Source organism: Gekko japonicus, unplaced genomic scaffold (assembly GCF_001447785.1).
Source record: "Gekko japonicus isolate JY-2015 unplaced genomic scaffold, Gekko_japonicus_V1.1 scaffold377, whole genome shotgun sequence".
Taxonomy (NCBI): Eukaryota; Metazoa; Chordata; class Lepidosauria; order Squamata; family Gekkonidae; genus Gekko; species Gekko japonicus.
In genome coordinates, this window is record NW_015166432.1 from 645,590 (window position 1) to 652,753 (window position 7,164).

At 44.7% G+C, this 7,164-nt stretch overlaps 1 protein-coding gene across 6 annotated transcripts in view; it reads left to right on the forward strand.

Annotated features, from left to right (window-relative positions):
• Window positions 1-5,755: 5,755 nt before the first annotated feature.
• The window catches only part of TCF4 (transcription factor 4), a 480,671-nt gene continuing 479,262 nt past the window's right edge, over window positions 5,756-7,164 (forward strand). For 5 of the 6 annotated variants that reach the window (XM_015411865.1, XM_015411869.1, XM_015411868.1 and 2 more), the window contains exon 1: window positions 5,756-6,210. The gene's annotated coding sequence lies outside the window, so the exon portion shown is untranslated. Of the gene's footprint in view, window positions 6,211-6,737; window positions 6,780-7,164 lie in introns of those variants that run through there. The other variant, XM_015411866.1, reaches the window with a different exon arrangement.

The window sequence follows — 7,164 nt, forward strand, 5'->3', positions numbered from 1 at the left end:
TGCTCGAAAGCCAGTCGAGTCCGACTCTAGGGTTGTGGTGCTCATCTCCATTTCAAAGCCGAAGAGCCAGCGCTGTCCGAAGACGTTTCCGTGGTCATGTGGCCGGCATGACTAAACGCCGAGGCGCCCGGAATGCTGTTACCTTCCCACCGAAGGGGTACCTATTTATCTACTTGCAGTTTCTTGCTTTCGAACTGCTAGGTTGGCAGGAGCTGGAACTAGAGACGGGAGCTCAGTCCGTCATGCGGCACACTCGGGTCTCGAACTGCTGAACTACTGACCTTCCACAGCCTGCAGTTCAGCATCTTAACCACTTGAGCCACCGCAGTAATTCAGATACACTGAAACAAGACTGCCTCAACTATTACATATAGGTAGAGAGAGGGAGCGATGGGGTTAGTCGCCAGGAAGGGCTAATTAGAGTCAAGATGCATAAGTAACTCAGTCATAAGTATTGCCCTTCCCGGCAACTAAGCTCCCCTACCTATATGTAATGGTTGAGGAAGTCTTGTTTCAATGGATCTGAAGAAGTGTGACTGCACACGAAAGCTTACACCCAGAATTAAACTTTGTTGGTCTTAAAGGTGCCACTGGACTTAAACTTTGTTCTGTTGGTTGTTGTAGATTTTCCCGGGCTGTATGGCCGTGGTCTTGGCATTGTAGGATCTGGCATTTCATCAGCAGCTGTGACTGGCATCCTCAGAGGTATAACACGGAAAGATGGAGTACTCTCTGTGTCTGTTCTGTTGCTTCAGACCCACACAGCTACCCACCTGAATCTTAATTCAGAGTGTTGTTGTTACATTTAAAGGCCCTAAACCAGGGGTGTCAAACATGTGGCCCAGAGGCCGGATCAGGCCCCCAGAGGGCTTCTATCAGGCCCGCAGTGGAACTGGCTGTCTTCTGGTTCCTCTTCCAGTTCTGCTGCTGCTGCATCATCGTAGGTTTGCAGCTTACAGATACACACCTGAACAGCATACTCAAGATTGCAACAGCATAGATGTTTTGATGCAATAATTCAGAACAAGAGGTGTCAGTTATCGGACACTGTTTAATAAACAAAATATTGCAAGAGTACTAATGTTTTAAGCATGATTTTAAGTAAAAAAAACTTTTGTGTTTGTGTCTTTTAGAAAGTTTATATCTCCGCTGCCTGGCATTACATTTTATGACACACGTGGCCCGGCCCAACAAGGTCTCATTTATGTCAGATCCAGCACTCATAACAAATGAGTTCGACATCCCTGCCCTAAACTGCCTATTGCTGGAGGATCTTGAGCCCGTCACCCTCTCTCAAACTAGCATAGTTCACAAGGTTGTTGGGAAGATAAAAACTATTTATCATAGCGATGTCACCAGCATGGTTCAATCAGTGCTCATGTGATGTATTAACACACAAGCCCAGAGAGCGTCTACTATCACTTCAGGAGAATTTGACGGCTGGGGGAGAAAGTAACTCCATTTTCCTGGTCAGTAAATGCTTTCAGTTCTTTGAAAATGGAATTTCCTTGTGAAAGTAGTGCTTTTTGGCCAAAAGGTATTTCCCTGCCCATGCAAGAGTTGCCTGGAACGATATCTGCACATTTTGTTCCCCCCCCCCCAAAAAAATTAAACAGATTATCACAACTGCTGCTATGAGACTACAGTGGTGTTTTAAGTAAAAAAAGCTGTACCTAAAAAACAGACATAGAGTCTAGTGCAGGAGTCGCCAACCTTAACTTGCTGAACTTATGGGCATTTTTGGAATGTCACCACAAAATGCCTGCCATGGGGGGCGGGCACCACCACCAACAAAATGGCTTCTATGATGGCTTTGCCCAATCACAAACTCTCCATCCCCTTGTGATGGAGACAGATTTTTCTGAATGTGTGTTCCTAACGGATGAAAAATCCTGGATGCTTCAGAAGCAATAACTTTTCCAATGAGATGGAAGAAAGCCAGGGTTTGAAGGAAATAAGCACCAGGAAACGCATTGGTGGACATCGTTGCACTCAGGCGCATCATGTTCGGGATCACTAGTCTAGAAACCAAATATTATTCTGCCCTCAGGACCATTCCCTCCCCATCACTCCATACAGTCCATACCATAAAGGTAAAGGTAAAGGTTCCCTTGCTCGAAAGCCAGTCGAGTCCGACTCTAAGGTTGCGGTGCTCATCTCCGTTTCAAAGCTGAAGAGCCAGCACTGTCCAAAGACGTTTCCGTAGTCATGTGGCCGGCATGACTAAACGCCAAGGCGCACGGAACGCTGTTACCTTCCCACCGAAGTGGTACCTATTTATCTACTTGCAATTTCTGCTTTCGAACTGCTAGGTTGGCAGGAGCTGGAACTAGAGACGGGAGCTCACTCCGTCATGCGGCAACCCAGGTCTCGAACTGCTGAACTACAGACCTTCCACAGCCTGCAGTTCAGCGTCTTAACCACTTGAGCCACCGTAAGCAGCTGCGATTAAGCCAGAGTGCCGGATTTGGGAGACCCAGGTTCACATGCCCACTCAGCCACTGAGGCTTGTACTGGGTGACCTTGGGCCAGTCACATACTCTAAGCCTGACCTACATCACCGGGTTGTTGTGAGGATAACGTGGAGGACAGGCGAACAATGCAAGCCGCTTTGGGTACCCTTTTGGGAGAAAGGTAGGGTATAAAAATGAAGTTAGTAAATAAATTAAGGACATTGTTTACAAAACAGCTTTCATCAAGGGCTGGGTATTACAGAACATGCCTGAGCTAGAGCTTAAAAAGAGTTGTGGGACAGCAGGGAGACTCACTCAGTAACAGGAAAAATGTTTCACATGGAGAAGAGCACAGGCTCAGTCCCCGGCATCTCCAAGTAAAGCATCTCAGGTAGCAGATTTTGGGCACGATCCTTTTTTGGATGAGACCCCGGCGAGACCCCATTCCATACTGAGACAGACGGGCAGTTAGTCTGACTTGGTATAAGTCAGTTTTATATGTTTAGATATGCTCAGAGTGCTTTTCCCTTGTGAAAGGAACACTTCCTTGTTTGCCCTGAGGTGCAGCACTGGAAAAGTGGCCTGGAGTGAGAGCGCAGGCAAACACTCCCTACGGAGAAAATAAAACGGGAGATCAGGAGCACCTTAAATACTATCAGATTTTATTCTAGCATTTTGTGAGTCAATGCTCACTTCCCTCTGATGCAATGGAGTAAGCTGATCCATTTCTGTTAACAACAACAAAAATAGGTTGTGGTCGGGAAGATACAAAGAGAGGCTGGTTTAAAACAAGATCTAATAAGAAGTTTAATCGATTTAGAATAGGTCCACTCCAAAGTATAGGCAGATCGGGAAAGAAAGGTTTATATAAAATGCAGTGAAAGATAAGCAAATACAAGATTAGGAAGTGTGCAAGATATTATATATATCCCAGGTATTCCAGTGATGAATGCCAAGTCCCTTCTAATACCTGAGGGGTAAATACACTAGAACTTGTTAATGAATTCTAATTCAGCAGTTTCATGTTGGATTCTTCCTTTGAAGTTCCCTTGTCTGAAAACAGTAACTTTTAGACCAGCAACAAAATGCAGGTACATTAAAAACTTCACCTGATGGTTTCTATGTATTATATTAAATTTCCAATATGCCTTTATTCTTTTGAGTAGGGACAGAGCTCCTTATGTAATGTAGAGGAGAAGGCTATTTTTTACACCCTGGAAGAATCAAATGAGCCCATAACGGCACAGCTGATGTTAGTGGGTTATGTGATTTACTTAATTATTCTTTATATACTGTTTTCCCATGGAGCTCAGAGCAGTTTACAATAAAACCAGTTAATTATATATATTCAGTATATTGTGTTGCTTGAGCATATACAAGGACAAAGTTAGCATCTATGCTTGTTGTAGGGTTTGGGGGTTATTTGTGCCTGTTAGGTGGTCTATTGTCGTAGGTGAGGACTTGTTTTATACTAGGTGACTGCCTGTAACCATGGAAAGGCCTGCTTCCCTTTGAGAGAAGTATCATGGTCCAGGATAAGTCATGAATGATGCATGGGCTACACTGAGCAGAGAGCTCTAGGTGATGATAATGTGGTACTCTATTGTTATTTCCATTGGTGTAGTATGCTATTTCTTCCTGTAGTAGGCTATTTCTGGGTACCATTCTTGCTTTGTTAATCTGCTTCTTTACTTCATTATGAAAGATCAACTAGGGAGACATGTTCAAGCTTCACATGGGCAGTCTGTTTCATCTACATTGTGGCCGGGAGATCAAGACACATGCACAGACTCTTCATGCTACAAAACAGGTCCAGCAAGATTAGCATTCATGCCACCTCCATGTACAGGAAGAGCTGTGACTCTGTAGTAGAACATCTGCTTGGCATGCAGAAAGTCCCAGATTCAGTTCCCAGCATCTCCAGTTAAATATTAGGTGATAGATGATGTGAAAGAAGAGAGAAGAAAAGATTGGATTTATATCCTGGTTTACAAACTCCTTTCCCTTCCCCACACACATGGAGGATAGCAACCCTAAGGACAGCTGTGGTCATCTGTCCCAAATGGAAGTGAACATTCTGGGCTGCTAATAGTCTGCATCTCTCAAAACTTTATTTCATACCAAAAAAAATCCAGATGGCGTAGTAGTAGTAGTAGTAGTTTGGATTTATACCCCGCCCTTCACTTGGAGTCTCAGAGAGGCTTCCAATCTCCTTTCCCTTCCTCTCTCCACAACAGACACCCTGTGAGGTAGGTGAGGCTGAGAGAGCTCTTTCCAGGACTGCTCTTGAGAGAACAGCTCTGAGAGAACTTGTGACTAGAAACTTGAAGAGCAGCTGCCAGTCTGAGTAGACAATACTGAGTTTGTTTGATGGACCAATGGTCAGAATTAGTACAAGGCAGCTTCATGTGTTAATGTGTTCAAATACAGCCACTGCCCCAGCGGAACACCTTAGTGCAGATGGTTTTTGAAAATGCACACAGGTATATTATTATTGTTGTTATTGTTATTAAAATTTATACACCGCCCTTCCCCAAAAGACTCACGGTGGTGAACAACAGGTTCAAATATGAAATAAATTATTATCCTCAAAGCAGGGATGGCTTCACCTGTAAAAACACCCACCCCCCCCATTTCGGCATCCTCTAATTCCAGCAATCTGTTAAAGGGCTAATGCTTCAAGGCCAAAAGCATAGCTGTTCCACAGAAACCAGAACTTGCTACAGCCTAAGCCCTAATCAGAAAATGTAAAATCACTTACACGGCCAGGGGATAGTACAGGGGACACCATAATCCCCTCTGTTTTCCTGTCTGGGTTTTAAGCGCCCAATTCAAACTCTTAACTAGCTGTGTGGAAACAGAAACTGAACTTTCCTTTCTTCTTCTTCACTTCTCTGCTCCTCCCGCTCCCTTCCCAGAGTTTTCTTTCCTCCATCTTTGGCTGACTTTCTAGCCCGGCTGTTTACCTCTCTATGCTCCGTCACTCCCGCCCTCCTTTTGTCGTCACGCTCTGTAATAGACGACGCGGCCGGAGCAAGCAACGTGCGGCAGGCTTGGCGGCGGCGGCGGCAGCTTTTTTTCCTCTTTATAAGCACCACTGCATTGCCCGGATGTGAATGGATTACAATGTATCTTTCAGGGAAACGTATTACTATCAATTTCTCCGTGGGGGAGTCAGTGATGATGATGGTGATGATGAGGATGAGGATGAGAAGGAGGAGAGATCTGTAAAGTTGGAAGAAGTTTAAGACTTTCGGGGTGGTGTGATATTTTTTTTTTTTGCAAAAAAAAAAAGAAAAAAAAAAGAAAAAAAGAAAGAAAAAAGAAAAGACAGAGGGGTTAAATCGGTCTGCCACCGAGATTTTTTCCAGAACAGTTTATTAGCAGCCATGTGTTCATAGCTAAAGACACGGGGGAAAGTTCTTGGATCTTCCTTTTGTGTTACCGTTTTTGTTGTGATTTTTTTTTCTCCTTGCTGGCTTTTAATCTTGTATTATTTGGGTGGGAGGACTTTTTATGGCTTACGGTGGATAATCAAAAAACAAAGCAAAACCCCTTTCTCGGTGCAAAAACTGATATAAATGCGTGGAATATCCTCTGGATCAAGACTGAATGCGTGTTAAAAACTACTTTTTTTGAGGGTTAAAACACACGTGAGGCAAAAAAAAAAAAAGCACCTTTTGCAGAAGATATCTGTCATTTCTTCCCCTAAAATACTTTCCTTGGAATATTGTGAACATATTTGTGGCCATTTAAGGTAAAGTTACATTTGCTTTTAGAGTGATTTCTCTCTCTCTCTCTCTCTCTTTTCTTTTTAAAAATATTCATCCCAGTGTATTTTTAACTTGATGCAACTTGGGGCGATGTGGTTCGAACGGCTCTGTGTGTTTACACCTTGAACCAGACGTGTGTAACTAGAATAAATATATGTGCATGTCCCGCTACCAAATACTGAATTTGGTTTCTGTGTCGTGCTTGGAGAGGGGATGACAAAGTACGATCAATCTGGGGTTTTGTTTTCCGGGGGGGGGGGAGGGAATACCGTGCACCTTGCAGCAGCCAGCAGCATTTTTGAAATTAAAGTCGAGCATGCTTGCGAGGCGGGGGGAGGGGAGGAGGCTGGCAAACTCCCCAGAAAACTTGCGTGGACAAAAACAAGCGAGGCAGATCCTCAATTTAGGAACGAGAAAAAAAAAAGTTTTTTTTTCCTTCGCAGTGCTCTCTGTCTAGGCACACCGAGCTCCTGAAAGGTAGCATTAAGCGGCCTGCGAAAATTAAGAAAGGAGACGCACCGAGCAATATATTTCCAAGTGTCTCGACACAATGGTGTGTGTCTGTGTGTGTGGGTGTGTGGAGGGGGGCTGGAGAGGGGAGAGAGAATATTGTGAGTTCTTCTGGCGAAGTCTTTCTATCACGTGTATTTTGCAGCGGGGGCATAAAAGTTGCCTGGCTGCCCTGCGCGGGTGCGCGCAAGGCTGTGCGCGCGAGAGAGAGCCGCGGAAGAATTATTTTTTTATATAATAAATCTTTTAAAAGGGGTGGGGGCTCTGGGGAGGCGGGAAGGCAGGCGGGCTGGAGGGAGAGCGAAGGACCCCGGGCAACTCGTGCGCACGCTTCCAGCGCTCGCCTCGATCACGGGCATGGAAGAAAACGAGGTGTCCATTCGCCTTTATTGCCGATATATGTAGCTATAGATTTCCCATTGGGGGGG